Source organism: Silene latifolia, chromosome 1 (genome assembly GCF_048544455.1).
Source record: "Silene latifolia isolate original U9 population chromosome 1, ASM4854445v1, whole genome shotgun sequence".
Taxonomy (NCBI): domain Eukaryota; kingdom Viridiplantae; phylum Streptophyta; class Magnoliopsida; order Caryophyllales; family Caryophyllaceae; genus Silene; species Silene latifolia.
Window position 1 is genome coordinate 52465028 of NC_133526.1, and position 18356 is coordinate 52483383.

An 18356-nucleotide genomic window follows, 5' to 3' on the forward strand; every position below is an offset into this window, starting at 1 on the left:
TCAATCATTTTCTTGAGAATTGTGACAACGTTCTTGTTTGTCCTTTCTACCGTGCCATTAGTCTGTGGTCTATATGGCGAAGAGTGGTGATGCCTAATTTTGTACTTGGCTAGCAATTGCTCAGTCTCGGCTTGGAAATGTGATCCATTATCACTAATGATCTCATGTGGGCAACCGTATCGACATATGATGTTGTTTTGTATGAACTTTGCTACGTTTTTAGCCGTGAGACTAGTGTAGGAAGCCGCTTCTACCCATTTGGTGAAATAGTCAATTGCCACTAGGATGAAACAGTGACCTCCTGTTCCGGCTGGGGTTATCTTCCCGATTATATCAATTCCCCCGGCAGAAAATGGCCAAGGAGATGTCATTATATAAAGTAATGAAGGAGGGACATGCTGTACGTTCCTGAAGATTTTGCAGTTATGGCAATGTCTTACGTATTTGATGCAATCGGATTCCATTGTGGTCCAATAATATCCCAAGCGTGTGATCTTCTTTGCCATCATGGGCCCACTCATTTGAGGACCGCATTCTCCATCATGGACTTCTTCCATCACTTTTCGTGCCTGTGAATGATCGAGGCAACGTAGGATTACACCAAGAGGTGTTCTTTTGTATAACTCTCCTTGCGTGAGAACGTATTGGGAAGCTAGTAGGCGTATAGCACGTTGTCCCCTTTTTTCCATATCTGGTGGATAGGTACCGTTGAGCTTGAAATTTAGGATTGCTTGGAACCAAGGTTCCTCTGTGATTTCCTCTTCATCGGTGATTTGGTGACGTAAGCTGGCTCTGATCGTCGTTCGATACATAAAGGCATTTCCACCATGTCATCTGGCATGTTAATCAAAGATGCAAGTTTTGCAAGAGCATCTGCAAATTGATTTTCTTCCCGAGGTAGGTGTAGATAGGTCACGTGATCAAATAATTGGGCAACTTGGTCTATTCTGGCTTGATAAGGTGCTAGGCTTTCGCTTCGGATTTTCCAAGATCCCGTAACTTTATTGATGATCAGGGATGAATCCCCATGTACTCGGAGGTTTTTAATGCCTAAGCTCACTGCCGCTTGTAGTCCAATGAGACAAGCTTCAGATTCTCGCAAAGATTGTTTGTCACCTCGAAGTCGAGTTTGACAGAGATTGGTGTATGCTCGCCTTCAGGAGAAATGAGCAACACTCTTATTCCAAATCCTCTTAAGTTTGATGCTCCATCAAAGTAAAGGTCCCAGGAGTCTACATCGGTTTGGAGTATATCCTCGTCTGGAAATGACCAAGTATCTATTGTTTGTGCATCATTGATGGGATTTTCTGCAAAGAATTCAGCAACGGCGCGCCCTTTTATAACCCTCAGGGGCATGTATTTGAGATCGAACTCTGAGATCATCAAGGTCTATCTTGCTAGGCGTCCGTTGAGGACGGGTTTCTCGAAGAGGTATTTGACTGGATCCATTTTGGAGTATATTTTGATGGAGTAGCTAAGCATGTAGTGACGTAGCTTCTTCGTTGCCCACACAAGAGCGAGGCATGTCTTTTCTAGTTGTGAGTATTTGCACTCGTACTCCAATAATTTCTTACTAAGGTAGTAAATATCCCTTTCTTCCTTTCCTACGGTTTGAGTTAGCATGGTGCCCATGGCTGTTTCGGTTACTGTGAGATATAAACCAAGAGGTTGATCCTGTTGAGGTGGCATGAGCACTGGTGGTTTAGCTAATATCTCCTTGATTCGGTCAAATGCCTTCTGACAGTCATCATCCCACATGGTGTGATCCGTTTTCTTGAGCTTCTTGAAGATAGGTTCACAGATCATGGTGAGTTTCGATATGAATCGACTTATATATTGCACTTTTCCCAGGAATCCTCTGACTTCTTTTTCTGTTTGAGGTTGTGGCATTTCGATCAGAGCCTTGATCTTGGAAGGGTCTATTTCAATACCTCGTTGGCTAACAACATATCCCAGGAGTTTGCCAGATGTTACTCCGAATGCGCACTTCTGAGGATTGAGCCTCATGTTGTACTTTCGTAGCCTTGAGAAAAATTTGCAAAGGTTCGCAATATGCCCCTCTCTATCCTTGGATTTGACAATCATGTCGTCTACATATACCTCAACCTCTTTGTGCATCATGTCATGTAGGAGTGTGGTTGCGGTGCGTTGATATGTAGCTCCGGCGTTGATTAACCCAAACGGCATGACCGTATAGCAATAGGTTCCCCATTGAGTGACAAAGGCGGTCTTATGCATATCTTCTATGGCCATTTTGATTTGGTTATAACCCGCGTACCCATCCATGAAGGATAGCAACGCGTGATCTGCGGTATTGTCCACCAATATGTCGATATGTGGTAGAGGAAAGCCATCTTTAGGACTTGCTTTGTTTAAGTCTCTAAAATCAACACAAACACAGATTCTCCCATCCTTTTTGGGTACAGGTACTATGTTGGCTACCCAGTCAGAGTACTCGGAAACTTTGATGAACCCGGCTTTGAATTGCTTATCGACTTCTTCTTTAATCTTGAGAGCCCATTCTGTTCTCATTCGACGAAGCTTCTGTTTCACAGGCTTGAAACCTGGCTTGATTGGGATTCTATGTTCGGCGATATCCCTGTCGATCCCTGGCATATCTCTGTAGGACCAAGCAAAAACGTCTTTGAACTTGTGTAGGAGGTCTATGAAACTGGCCCTTTCGGTGGGGCTCATGGTAGTCCCTATCCTAAGTTCTTGGGGTTCTAGTTCGGTTCCTACATTGATGGGTTCAGTGTTCTCTATTACTGGTCCCCCTTCCCCCTCTTGTAGTATTTCTTTGGCTATGTAGGGAGGTATCTCGATTGAGTGCAGGTCCTGGTTATCCTCGCATCATCAAATGTAATTGCACCAAGATAACACAAAGAGTAAGCAGAACCTGATTTATTCATATTAAAGTTTGAGAAAAGTTGAAACAAAGAAGCCATCCGATCCGTGGTCAGTGGCGGTAAAGGGACAGTTGTTGGGACATTTCCCGAACTACTGTTACTATTTGAGGCTAAGCTAGGAGAAACAAAGGGAATAGGGGTGACGACAGGAGGAGACTTCTTAGTGACTTTTCTAGACTCCGACTCTGACTCCGACTCTGACTCTGACTCGAATTCATCATCTTCTGGTTCTCCTTTGAACATCTCTCCTTCTCCAGTAGTGAGCTTGAAGAGTCTTCCTTGATTGTTGGTCCACTTGATTGATTTTCTCCATCCTTTCTGCTGGTTCGCGTTTGTTTCTGTGATTAACGCGGTAGGGTTGAAGTGATCGTCTTGAAGTATCATGGTAATGATCTCATCTTGCGCGGCTCTAACAAATCAATCTTCTCCAAATAGCAGACTGACAGCTTGTTCGTCTAAGCAAGGTGCTTGACGGGCTTTGGCGGTAGGAACCGTTTCTGGAGGAATGAAGTAGCAATCGTGAAAGATCTCGATTCCGGCTAGCTTCCTTCCGAGGTAGTGCCAAGGTTTGGGAAATCCGTGAAAGAGTTCTTGACCTCCTTCCCTAACAAAGTACCCATTTAGGGTAGGGAAGTATGGTCGCATTTGGACTCCTATGTGTTTACGGCTTTGAACTTGAGCGAGCATCTCGAGAACTTCCTCTTTAGTGGGTTTGTATCCTAGTCCAAGTGGTATTCTTTTTTAGTTGCCTTCCTTGTAGGGTGCGAAGGTGTTTCTTCGGGTAGGGTTCAAAGGCATTCCAGGGAAGTATCCCTGGGATTTGAGTATGTGGTTGACCACCAAGTTGGAGTAGGGATCGTAGCATAGGGCTGCCAATTCACTTTCTATGACACTTATGCTTTGAAAGCCCCCAAGTTCGTATACTGGATCCGCAAGGACTTGATTATTTGACTTCTTTTCGATTATTGCCTTGATGGGCGACGAAGTGATCGTCACCACTTTGCCATTTAATGGGATCTTGATCTTTTGGTGAAGGGTGGATGTTACCGCTTTGGAAGCGTGAATCCAAGGTCTTCCCAGAAGTATGTTGAAGGAAGCTTTGATGTCTACTATTTGGAAGTTAACCTTTCTCTCAATTGGCCCTGTGGCTACGGTTAGGTTAACAAGCCCTACTACCTTTCGTTGTGTACCATCATATGCGCGAACACCTTGATTGGTAGGGGTCCAATCCGACTCTTTCATGCCTAATTTGTATGCCGTTTTTAGAGGTATGACGTTGACCGCGGAGCCATCATCTACCAAGGTCATTGGCACATTCTTCTTTAAGCAAATGACGGTGATGTAAAGAGCCAAGTTATGACTAGCACCAAAGGGTGGCAAATCTTCGTCTGAGAAAGTAATAGGATTACTTAACTATGGTGATTCTTGGAAGACCAAATTGACTACATCGTCGGGTGTGGAGTTATGTGCCACATTTAGTTTGGCCAAAGCTTGCAGTAAAGCTTGGCGATGTGGGAATGAGCTTGCTACTAGTTGCCAGACTGAAAGATCAGCCTTTGTCTTTTGTAATTGCTTGAGCAAATGATCAGTAGAGTCATCTTCGTTATCATTTGGTGTGACAACGTTGGTTGGACCATTTTGAGTAGTGCTTTGATATGGACGCCCCGAACGAGTTAGGTGGCCCACATCTTGGTCTTCACCATTTTGGACTATTTCCTTGACTAGGGAGTGTTTACTGAGATACTCGTCTTCATCATCATCGGCCCATACCCCATTGATTGTAGCTAGTTCCCTCATTCTCATGATCTCATCTTCTAATTGTGTGATTTGGTCGACTAGTTTATCAACCACGGCGACTAGTTCTTGCATAGTAGCATTTTGAGAGAAGATTAGTGGCGCATGTTCTTTAGGTGTCGCATTGGGGTTATGTAAAGTTGTCACCACGCTTTCCAATTCCCAAACTTGCCTATCCACACTTCTTGCCCATGCAATGAAGTCGGCGATGGTAGGGGAAATGGTAGAGTATAACCCTTCATTTTCGATTGCGTGGATTTCATCTTCAACTGGAGAAATGAGGTGTGAACAATCTAAGGTAGATTCTTCACTTGTGATCACTAGAATTCCAAGAGGATTCTGAGTGTTGTTGGGTTTGCCTCCCGGCGGTATTGATAGTCGACCATCCTCAATCATGTCTTGAAGCACATTCTTCAGTTTGTAGCATTTATCTGTGTCATGCCCCTTACCCCTATGATATTCACAGTACGAGTTCTCGTCCCAGAATTTGGATTTCTTTTCTGGTTCGGGAGTAGGTCCTATGGGTTGGAGTTTGCCTTGCTTCATTAATCTTTTTAGAGCATTGGAGTAAGTGTCCCCAAGATTTGTGAATTTCCTTGGTGGGGTACTCTTCTTGGATGGCTCGAGAAGGTTAACTTCATCGGTTTTGCTAGTGGAGCCGTAAGAACGACTTCTTGAGCCTTGATATCCTCGACCTACCGTTTTGGACAAGAGCCCTTTACGGATGTCATCTTCAATCCTTGTTCCTAGTACGGTTAATTCCTTGAAAGTTTTGATGTTTTGGTATCTCAAATGGTTGGCATAGATGGGCTTTAAGTTGTCCACGAATTTCTCCACAAGGGTAGCCTCATCCGGGCGTTCAACTAGTTGAGTACTAGTCTTGCTCCACCTACTTAGGAAGTCGGTGAAACCTTCTTTGTCATTTTGGGTAAGAACCTCTAGAGTGCGCATGTTAACTTGGATCTCAGCATTATCCGCATATTGCTTAGCAAACTCGATCGTGGCATCTTCCCAAGTAGCGATCTTCTTGTGTTCTAGAGAGTAGAACCATTACTTTGGGATGGTGTCAAGAGATGAAGGAAAGATCCTTAAGAACATCTCGGGTTTGATGCCTTTGATAGACATGTAATCTTTGAAAGCACGGATATGGTTCAAAGGGTTTTCATGCCCCTTGAATTTAGGGATATCCGTCATGTTGAAGTTGGTTGGCAACTTGGAACTTACGGCCTCATACTTGCGATTATTCTCCCTATAAATGTCATCCCCTTTATGATACATCAATTGCTCCTCTAAGTATTGGAGTTTTTTCTCAACTGCAGTCATTCCCTTGGGAGGGTTTTCGTCCCTAAAGTCATTCACGAAGTCATCAACGACTTCACTTTCTCGAGGAGGCAACCTCGCTTCTACGGCATAGATCCGGCCCTCGATGGTGTCAAGGCGATCATACACTTGATCTTGGGTAACTTGGATTTGAGCTAGCGCGGTTAGGATTCGATCATTACCATCTTGAAGTTGATTGAGATTCACGTCGCTTGTTTCAGGCATCTTGGAAACTGGATAAGAGATCGACGACGAATCAAAACAAGATCGACCATTCTAACACACTACTAAGAAAGAAATGTTTTGACTCGTGAAGTGGGTGTGTGCCACTTGTGTCAGTGAGCTTTGAAGAAATGACAAAATTTGAAAAATGTTGGTCCTAGTCAACTATAGTGTAGTTGTAGGAGTGGACTCGAAGTGAGGTTTTGAAATGGGCTTGGGCCCGAATTTTGACTCGATACATGGACAGAGTTTCGACTCGGTTTTGCGCTAATCATGGGCCTTTTTTCGAAATTTACACTTTAAAGGGATTTTGATTTTGCAAAAATTGTCATGGTTTCGTTTAGAAATGGTGATCACGTAAGGTACAAGCATTATAACGGGATGCTGAGTGCATTTAAAAAGGTTTTGGTTTAAAGGGTGGGTTGCCATACCGAACAATCAAACCCGAAGGCTGTGGAGAGGCTCGTACCAAACAAGAGTAAGGCCGATTCCTAGTCCATTTCCTCAAGTAGTGAAGGTCCTTGATACAAACAAGAGTAAGCATCATGGTATGGATGACGTCAATCGCTATCCATCCTTAGGCCCAAATAAGAATTAGGACCGTTTAGACGGAACGATTGGTCGAATGGGTTGGGTTGGGCCTAGGAAGGCCGAATGAAACGATCTAGGAAGACCGAGTTATGAAAACCGACAATTGTCTTGTACAAACTATTCCCTAACCTTGTTCAAGTTTCACCCTTTTGGCTACACGTAAGTGTATTATCCCCAGCGGAGTCGCCAAACTGTGGACGCAGGCCCACGGGGGCGCTTGGGAAGGAAGGAGAACAAGCGTTTGCATTTGTGGAGTCGCCACCAATTTTTATGGGAAATTGGAACCGTTCGAATACCTCGTGTCATGTCAAGACACGAAGTAGAGACATGAACACCAAGAACTCGTTACCCTTAACATTCTATGTCTAGAATGACTCTCGTGGATGCCAATGAACTCGGATGCTCACAGAGATCTGGAGTAAGGGGTGAGGGTACGTATTAGGAAGCTCTTTTGATCGAACACCTAATCCCGCCCGCCTCGATAGCGGCCTCTACTAATGATTAGGGAAATTATCTATACTCGATATATTGTCGATTATATGCAATGCAACATCCAATGTTTTAATCCTAGCATGTGAAGATTAGACTAAGTCGGTGAACAAGTAATTTAATCATACAATTAATGTCAAAGTAGGAATTAAGGTTAATTATATATGAAAACATACAAATGATACAAGAAATATGATTTATGCGTGTCTTTTATATGATGTTTTACATCCCATTTTACACGCATTTCAGAGCTCATTCTTGTAGTTTATGCTACATTTCTCCCTATTTCCGTCTACTTCCGTATTTTGTACATTATTGCAGAAATGTGGAGAATTTAACGGGAAATCAAGCCAAATCCGTCCCCGAGTAATCTGCATTGCAAATGACGTAAAGGAATTGCTTAAGGAACGAGCTTGGTGCGCGATTCAAGGCCCAAAAGACAAGTCCACGAGTTAAAAGAAGTCAAGTAGCAGCTCTATTAGTCGATCGACCATAATCTTTAGTCGATCGACCAATGTTCGGGTTCCAGAAGCTACTGTTTGCTGAGATCCAGTCGATCGACCACCATTGTCAGTCGATCGACCAGATCGCTATTCCAGACGTAAATTAAAAGACCGTGAATCTTGAAGCCCGTGAAGTTTAGGTTTAGGAAATAAGGTGTTACGTTGATTGCTATATAACGTAACATAAACAATCAAGTTAGATATCAGTTTTTCTATCCAAGTTTTTATCACAATACAGTACTTTCAGTTTTAGTTCATTCGAGTAATTAGGGTTTGGAACATCGGTTAGCTTTGGATTTTCTGTTCTTATTCTTAATCGTTCCTCTGAATCTCGGTATTCCTTCTACCCTAATTTCATTTTATTGTTTTACTTTCGTTATTAGTATAAGATTTCCTAGATTAGTATCCCAAAGCCATTTATCGTTTTATCGCTATTTGTTATTTACTTTAAGCATGAATTCAGTAATTGCTGTTAGTTTTATTGTTGTTATTACTTTTATCATGAGTAGCTAATTCTTTAGTGCTAGGATGTAGGCGATTTATGGCATAGGCGGCATTAGATTAGAAAGGACTGTCTCGCGTGTCGGTCGATCGACTGACATTGCCAGTCGATCGACTGACCTCGTAGGGTTTTCCTTCGTTTTAATTATTTTAATCTTGTATTTAACGAATCGAATGCATGCGACCAGTTAGATACCTATTTTGTGACTGACCCATTAGATCGAAAGGTAGGGGAGGTTATTAGACCATCAATTAAATCGACTAGACTGTGCTAAGATCGAAAGATAGGTATAGTTTAGACCGTTAGTCACTTTTCAGGACGAAAGTCAGTATTAGTGACATTAGGGACCTATAGCGAGATCGAGAAATGCTATTTGTTAAGAGTGGACCGAGAGGACCTCTTTATTTCCCGCCTTACCTGTGTTTGATTCAGACCGACTTAGTTTGCTGCCGCCGAAGCTATAATGAACCGACCATCCTAGTACCCTTCTTTTATCTGTTTAAATCGTTTATTTAGTTTATTGTCTTTATTCGCTATTAGCTGTAGACCAATTCAATTCAACCCCCACAATAGTTACCATAGACTAAATATAGATCAACTAGAATTTACAACTGCCTCCTCGTGGTTCGACCACTGTTACCACTAGCCTAGGTTAGTCTTAATAGGAGATTATAAATTTTATCTTTGGTACTCACAACGACGGGTATCAAATTTTGGCGCCGTTGCCGGGGAGGCAATAGTCCTAATTTTAGTTGTTTTTATTTTTAGTCTTTCTTAGTTTAAGGGACATCCGTTCCTTAAACTTTTCTTATATTCTTTTTGTAGTTTCTTCTTATGCGCAGGTCACAGGGTGGAGAATTAGTACCATTGAACCCTAAGCTTGAAAGATCCTTGCGCGAGTTGAGACGAACACAAAGGGTATTACCGACGGAGGAAGAGCTGAGTACTCTGTCAAGCTATTACGAGAACGATCTGTTCGAAGAAGACCCACAGTCTTCACCCGTTTCCACTTCTTCAGCCGAGACAGTTACTTCTCCGGAAATTCCAGTCATGGCCGAGGAAGCAAGTATAGCTAGTTATTCTGAGCCGACAGCCGATAACTTATACAAGGGGTTCGAATTACCGGGAGATGCCAGGAAGTTCGAACCAAAGCCTGCCTACATTACTATGGTCGAGAGAAATCAGTTTGGGGGAGCTGCAAATGAAGATGCAGCTAAGCACATGGAGACCTTTATTGACTACTGCTGCTCCATTCCCCCACCAGCTGGCGTGACCCAGGATCAAATCAAGGAGACCATGTTCATCTTCTCCCTTCGTGATGCTGCAAGGGAGTGGTATAGAGATTTGGACCGGACCGCTCAGGGGATCACTGATTGGAATACATTGGCATTAGCGTTCTACAAGAAGTACTTCTCTGCTTCAAGGACGATCGCTATTAGAGCTCAAATCACGGGTTTTAAACAAGGGCCAGATGAGAATTTCCATGAAGCATGGGTCCGATTCAAGAAGTTGGTGCGAACCATACCGCACCATGGGTTCGAAAAGTGGAGTTTGTGCAATCATTTCTACAATGGGTTGTACGACGATCAGAGGGCCATTTTGGATGCTGTAGCCAATGGAAGATTCGCTGAAAATTTGGGAGCAACAAAGGGGTGGAAGATCATTGACGATCTAGCTACCCACAAGGCCGAGTATGGGAATTCTAGAGGGAACCAGAGGAGAGCTGCTGAATCCTCCTCTGTTGCTGCACTTGAGGCTCTCACTGCAAGATTTGACAAGTATGAGCTAGGAGGAGCTTCTAAGGGTGGGATATACCAAGTAAATGCTGTGTCAGACGGTCCCTTCGCCTGTGAAAGGTGTGGAGTTGAGGGCCATGTCTCGAAAAACTGCCCTAGTCCCTTCGAATCTTGTGCTGCCTTTCAACACTATAGGCAGACAAACACCTACTACGAGCCAAGCCACCCAAACTTGAGTTGGAGGAGCCAAAATGTCCTTAACCCAACTCAAGCTCCACTGCAGCAACAACCCTATATACCCCCTCATCAAAAGCAACAGCAATATCAAAAGCCCCCTTATGTGCCGCAGCAGCAACAATCACAGAATTCTGAATTCTCCGAGCTCAAGAATCTGTTACTAAAGGAGTCCCAAGCAAGAGAGGCCGGGATGAAGTTACTAGAGAGCCAAATTGCTCAACTGGCTAGCAAAAGTAACACTCGAGCTCCCGGACACTTACCTACTCAACCTGAACAAAAGGAGACCCTAAATGCCATCACTTTGAGGAGCGGGTCCACCCTTGATGGTCCTGCCATGGTTGAGGATGCTGTTGGAAAAGATGAGCCGGAAACAAGTCAAGAGAAAGCTTCAACGAACAAATCAAAGAAAAAGACGTCTGCCAGGTATTTCAGTCGATCGACTGATATACCCAATCGATCGACTGAAGCACGGGTTACAGGAGCTTCGAATCAGCATCTCGGTCGATCGATCGAGGAGAGTGGTCGATCGACGAGATCGGCTAGCGATCTTGAAGAATTTCGTCCTTTAATGCCAAATAATCTACGAGACCACTTGTTCCGAGGTACCACGATCCAGAAGGTGTTAGGACCAGACCCGAGTGCTTGATGGGTCGGTCCCGCCCCAAGTTCGACCCAATGACGGTTAATGGTTCTCATTTGAGACGATCTGAGGAGGGGTCTAGCTTCAACAAAGAGAAGGTGACGGACTTCCAGCCTAAGTCCAAGGACGCCGGCGCGCGTGAATTGGAGGAGAGGGCTAAGGTACTCCTCACAGCCCCATATCCAGAGAGACTCGTGCCGACCAAGGAACAGGTGTCTTTCAGTAAGTTTGAGAAAGTAATCCGTAGTCTGAATGTACAAGTCCCTTTCCTTGAGTTAGTCAACCAAGTGCCCGCTTATACTAAATTTATGAAACAACTGTTGTCCAAAAAGCGGTCACTTGAAACAGTGCACACTGTCGCACTCACCGAGGAGTCTTGCTCCTATCTGTCTCACACTGCGCCCCATAAGTTAGAGGACCCGGGTAGCTTTTCTGTCCCTTGCAAAATAGGTACCTTCTCAATTGAGAAGGCATTATGTGACCCAGGGGCTAGTATAAGTGTCATGCCCTTGAGTTTAGCTAGGAAACTCAAGTTGACCCGGTTTGCTATCACAGACATGACAGTTCAGATGGCTGACCGATCTGCGGTCGAGCCCATAGGAGTCCTAGAGGACATACCCGTCCAAATAGGGAAGTTTTTCTTCCCTGTTGACTTTGTTGTCCTTGACATGCCTGAGGATGCCCATATACCAATCATCTTAGGAAGGCCGTTTCTGCACACTGCTGGTGCAGTCATTGACGTAGGCTCTGGAACTTTGACCTTCAAAGTTGGGAAACATTCTATCATTTTTGCCCAACCTGCTAAAAAGAAGGACCCCATGTGGCCTGTTACTTGTAATACGGTTTCTGAAAAGAAATCGTACTTTGTGCTTCCCGAATTGCCTGTCCCTATTACTACTGCTGTGTTAACCCCTCCGCCCCAGATTGGGAGCAAAATGGAGGAAGAATCTGTTGTTTTAGATAATGCAGGAGCTGATTTGGGGAAGGAAGAGCCGTTGGATGCTCCAGCTGCGACAGAGCAGATTGTTTCAAGAGGCGGTCTTGGATGCCTAAGCTATGGGACTGATGAGGAAGTGGAAGATGAGCCAGCCAAGGTGAGATGGTCTGATTTGGATTCTGACGATCCCAAGGAAGCCTTTGATTGGGGGGATGACGAAATTGATCTGTTGAGCTCTCCGACTGTCGAAGCTAAGAAAGGTGCAGCTGATAAGATGAGCACCATTGAGGCTACCTCTAGTAGCCAGAAGCCGACGAAGTGGGCCATACCGTGGTCCTTCTTGATCAACTACTAGTTGATCAAGTTCGTTATAAACTTCATTTTATTGCTTTCGAACTATTTTGTTTTCTATTGCTTTTGTGTGCGCGAAAACTTCGCCTTTATTTCGTTTTGTTTAGGATTTTTATGCACTTTCGACATTCTTCTGGGTTTTGCGCAATTTTGGGCGCGTATTATTGTGCTTTTGCAGGTATTTAGAGCTTGTTAGCTCAAATCATTGAGCAATTACGAAGAAATAAGACGCTGCAGCAGTGTTTTCAGTCGATCGACTGGCACCATTGGTCGATCGACTGAATTGCAGGTTTACAGGAGCTACTGTTCACGCCCACCTGGTCGATCGACTGATCTCCGTGGTCGATCGACCACTGCTGCTGCTATATTCGTTCACGACCTCTCCCCTGCTGTGTTTGGTCGACATGCGGACCTAAGGGAGTTTTCTACTCCACTTTATTTTCCGTCGAATTATCTATTTCTTCTATCGTCTCATTTGTGCACAATTTTTACGCTTCAAAATTGTTTTCTTCGGTTTTATGCGTGGTTTTTGTTTGTCTTTTCAGGTCTTTATTAGTAGCACTGCTAGCTACTGAAACCTCCTAGCTCACGCTGGTTTGGGGAGGTTTCCTTTGCTGCGCTTAAAGTCTTGTGAGTTCCTGATTTTTACTTCATGTCTTGTTTATTTATTTTCTCGCAAATTCCCATTTCTCTTTTCTTCATTACATGATTTTGCACAATGGGGACATTGTGCGATTTGGTTTGGGGAAGGGTTTTGCGTCGCATATCATATGCTTGCATTCACGTTTACATTTTTGCTTTGCATTGTTGTTTATTTATTCATATATATCTAAAAATTCCAAAAAAAATGAAAAATTTCAAAAATTTCATAAAAATGCACGTTTATTTCAGCATATAGGTTGAGTCGGAACGGTAGTATTTCAATGATGACATTGCATTTGCATTTGTTTATGCCTAAGCCGTGCTAATTGACATGTTATTAGTAGAATCGTATAAGTGCATATCTACGAGTTTTCGTTAAATATCTTGCTGAACTTGAGACTTGACTTTGAAAATTGGCAACCTACATCATATTTCTGAGATTTAGAGCCTATAACTGGTGACATTCATGACCGGTTTATTTAGGAATGTGAGTAGTACTCCTTATGAGACATGTTTCCTTAATTTGCATGAATATGAATTTGATCTACTTAATACCTGTATGCATTCGGTTTGTGGTTTGTTGACACATGTGGTAGAGGTTTCCCTTTATTCATTTTACCCATAAGCTCCACACTGCCAAAAATATCCTTTTTTGTCCCATTTACTACATCCTACATTTAGCCTGTCCTTTGTCAAGCTAGTAGTCTGTGTTCTTGGGGTTGTTACACATTTTTGGTGGTATTTGCTCTGTTGAGACGATGGTTGGGAAGATGAAATAAAGGAGGAAAGGAAAGAAAGAAATAGAAAAGAAAAAAAAAAGATGAAAAAATGATTCGAAAAAGAAATGAAAAAAGGGTTCTGTACTGTTCAAATGAGTCGATCGACGGCTCCTTTTGGTCGATCGACTGAGATTCGAGAAAAGAGATCAATTCGCATAATTTAATCCTTATCTTTTGGCGATTTTTGCTCCCATGTTTCATTTATATCCTATGGGGAGTTTATTGATTTGATAGTTTTGAGATTGTGAGTTTTGTGCTTGCTATAGCACCGTTTCGCTTGTTTATGAGCAAGAAGCTGGATGTTGCCACTTGGTCCCGTTTTGGTACTAGCTTGATCACCTGTACCTCCACTTTTCCATAAAATGTTTTGCCCCTTCTTACCCATACCTCACATATCCCATATATACCTCGGCATGTGTCATTGGTCATCTGTTCGGTTGGAATGCATATGTACGGTCATAGAGGTCATTTTCATGTTTTATTGCTGGCATGTTTTCATAGGTCGTAGTTAGGTGAGAGTCACTACAAAATTAATTCTTTTTATCTTACATATATATCACCTGTGCTTATTGAGTGATTTGAGCGACCCGTGAGAGTCTAATTTGATAAGTCTGTACAGTTGACGGTTCAGCAATCTTTAACGACTTTATAATTCGTTTGCATGATTCGCATTACTAATTGATTGTTGGTTGTGCATTAAATTGGTTTAGGTTTAACAGTTTGCATTTCGCTCTGAGATTGAACTCGTTCCATTAGGTCATTAGATCGAGTCTAGTTCTTGCTTGGGGACAAGCAAGGGTTTTGTTTGGGGAAGTTTGATGCGTGTCTTTTATATGATGTTTTACATCCCATTTTACACGCATTTCAGAGCTCATTCTTGTAGTTTATGCTACATTTCTCCCTATTTCCGTCTACTTCCGTATTTTGTACATTATTGCAGAAATGTGGAGAATTTAACGGGAAATCAAGCCAAATCCGTCCCCGAGTAATCTGCATTGCAAATGACGTAAAGGAATTGCTTAAGGAACGAGCATGGTGCGCGATTCAAGGCCCAAAAGACAAGTCCACGAGTTAAAAGAAATCAAGTAGCAGCTCTATTAGTCGATCGACCATAATCTTTAGTCGATCGACCAATGTTCGGGTTCCAGAAGCTACTGTTTGCTGAGATCCAGTCGATCGACCACCATTGTCAGTCGATCGACCAGATCGCTATTCCAGACGTAAATTAAAAGACCGTGAATCTTGAAGCCCGTGAAGTTTAGGTTTAGGAAATAAGGTGTTACGTTGATTGCTATATAACGTAACATAAACAATCAAGTTAGATATCAGTTTTTCTATCCAAGTTTTTATCACAATACAGTACTTTCAGTTTTAGTTCATTCGAGTAATTAGGGTTTGGAACATCGGTTAGCTTTGGATTTTCTGTTCTTATTCTTAATCGTTCCTCTGAATCTCGGTATTCCTTCTACCCTAATTTCATTTTATTGTTTTACTTTCGTTATTAGTATAAGATTTGCTAGATTAGTATCCCAAAGCCATTTATCGTTTTATCGCTATTTGTTATTTACTTTAAGCATGGATTCAGTAATTGCTGTTAGTTTTATTGTTGTTATTACTTTCATCATGAGTAGCTAATTCTTTAGTGCTAGGATGTAGGCGATTTATGGCATAGGCGGCATTAGATTAGAAAGGACTGTCTCGCGTGTCGGTCGATCGACTGACATTGCCAGTCGATCGACTGACCTCGTAGGGTTTTCCTTCGTTTTAATTATTTTAATCTTGTATTTAACGAATCGAATGCATGCGACCAGTTAGATACCTATTTTGTGACTGACCCATTAGATCGAAAGGTAGGGGAGGTTATTAGACCATCAATTAAATCGACTAGACTGTGCTAAGATCGAAAGATAGGTATAGTTTAGACCGTTAGTCACTTTTCAGGACGAAAGTCAGTATTAGTGACATTAGGGACCTATAGCGAGATCGAGAGATGCTATTTGTTAAGAGTGGACCGAGAGGACCTCTTTATTTCCCGCCTTACCTGTGTTTGATTCAGACCGACTTAGTTTGCTGCCGCCGAAGCTATAATGAACCGACCATCCTAGTACCCTTCTTTTATCTGTTTAAATCGTTTATTTAGTTTATTGTCTTTATTCGCTATTAGCTGTAGACCAATTCAATTCAACCCCCACAATAGTTACCATAGACTAAATATAGATCAACTAGAATTTACAACTGCCTCCTCGTGGTTCGACCCTGTTACCACTAGCCTAGGTTAGTCTTAATAGGAGAGTATAAATTTTATCTTTGGTACTCACAACGACGGGTATCAATGATAAATACAATAAATAAAATTACAATAATTAAATTACAATAATTACATCGGGTTTATTGATTTATGTCGAAAATACCTTTAAAACGGATAATTTAAGAAAAAGGAATAAAAGAATGAATTAACGAACAAATCATTAGGCGATAATACGGTTAATAGTTAATTATACGTAAGCTAATTAAACTAGGTCAAGGCAGAACGGAAGTTCGAGAGGCAATCAACCGAACAGCGCAGCAGAGATCGCGCCCTTTGGAAGAGGCGACATTCTTCTTTGCGTCATTCCCAAGGGTGAGTTCTGGCTGATGTTTTAATCGCAAATCGTTAACATTAATTGGTGAATTTAAGGATCGGTTATGATATTTAACTCGGATGAAAGTGATTTAATTCATTATTTACATATGAATGAGTCATAAAAGCAATAAAACATGGATGAAACGAATATGAACGAATTATTTACAAGATTAAAAGGGATAATTAACAAATTAATGAACTAACTAAATTAATTAGGTTAAATATGATGAATTAACGATGGACTAATGGTGAATATGATAATAGACAGATGGGAATATATCAAAGATCGAATTCCAGAAACTCAACATGAATGAATCGAATTTCTACAACCCGGTTTGACTTTAATGACGAAAACCCGCAAATATTAATTACTTGTGATTTAAGGTCGGATTTTTAATGATGAATCATATACGTTAATGAATGATAAATAATGTACATGTGAGATTATTACGCTATTATATCAAAGAATTGACGAAAACAAGCGGAAACAAATAAAAAGAAGATGGATTTACAGAGGACGAAGGAAGAAGAAAGGAAGCAGGAACTGCGGAAGCCTCACGAAGAGGCGCAGCAGATACTGCGCTCCTTCGAAGAGGCGCAGCAGTTGCTGCGTCCTTTCTCGACGGTTATCTTCTGGTAATCCGTAAAAAGGGTTTTAAACGAGGTTTTATAAATCGGTTTTAATAAGTATTTTCGACATAAATCTTAGATTAATGATACAAAAAGATAAATAACAATAAATAAAAGAGAGATTTACACCCTCAGACTTACATGTTTGACGAAACGAGATGAACTAAGTTTACGATTAGTGATGCTCGACTCGAATGTAACGAAAGTGCCCTCGTAGGAGGAAAACGATTAAGATTAATTAAGTTGATTAGTTGTGGAGTTGGTCAAATTGGTCGGTCATGCAAACGAGGCTGGTACTCAGAAGGATCCGAGCTTACGTGGTCGAATGTTCAAGCACGTAGACGCCAAAAAGTAAGAACGTGGTCTAGAATGCAAAGGGAGAAGAGAAGGGCGGACACTTGCGTGAGAAATATGAGGAGCGAAGGCTCCAATTTATACTAATCACGTGAAGGAATAGGGTTTTCGGAGAAACTTTGAAGTGAATCTCGAAAAGATATGAAAAAGATACGAAAAATACGCAGAAAAGGACCTGGGAAGAGGCGCAGCAGTCACCGCGTCTCTTGGAAGAGGCGCAGCACCTGCTGCGTCTGTTCCCAGGTGGTTTCCTCCTGCGGAAAAAAGATTTCCGTGTTTTAATTATGGAATAACGGGATAATCTTATTTTCCTTAATATTTGGTATGAATATTACGGGAAATTGTTTGCCAAAGATTAAAAGATTGTGAAATATTTATAAAATATAGAATAGAAATATCCGGAACATTCCAGAACATTCTGACTCGGGATTTAACGGTTATAAGAAAATGAAAACGGTTTTAGGCCCGGACTCCAAATGTACTCTAATTACTGTCAAAACGACCGTATCGGCGCGTAGATGACAACTAAGAGATAGACATCAGTGTTTGAGAAATCACTTGACAATAAACTTACGAACTGTCACAAATCGTTCCGCATACCAAACATGCGGCCCAATCATCACCGGGTGGTTTACGGGAGGTGCAGAAATGAGGTATCTACAGGTGGTGGTCAGTTGATCCCTTTAGGTCACATCTATAGGATGAGGCCCAAATAGATATTTAATTAATTGTATGTGATACAGATTAATTAATTCCTTAATTATGGGAGTGTAATTTTGCATCTTATTGTAATGTGATTAAATAAGATTTAATTTAGTAATTAAGTGTTAAATTACTAAATTAGTTGAGGTATTATATAAGTTTTAAGGTAGAGGTAATTAGTTATTTAAAGTTAGAAGAAGTTGTAATTTTAACTAACTAGTAATTATAGGACCCATTATATGTTGATATAATGGTAGTATACTACTCAAAAAGTTAAGTGTATATTATATTATTAATTGTAATATTTAAGTGTTAAATGATTACATTAATAATTAATTATGTAAGATAGTTAAACATATGACTTATAAGCATTTGTGGGACAAATGACAAAAGGCAAA

General features: G+C 41.6%; 1 protein-coding gene and 1 non-coding gene across 2 annotated transcripts in view; both read right to left on the bottom strand.

Moving 5' to 3' along the window:
* Positions 1-18356, bottom strand: part of LOC141646750 (uncharacterized) — a 46355-nt gene that overhangs the window by 13931 nt on the left and 14068 nt on the right. The gene's annotated exons all lie outside the window — the stretch shown is intronic.
* On the bottom strand, positions 9759-9865 carry LOC141622280 (small nucleolar RNA R71). The gene has a single exon (XR_012532921.1). It is a non-coding gene; the product is annotated as a small nucleolar RNA R71 (small nucleolar RNA).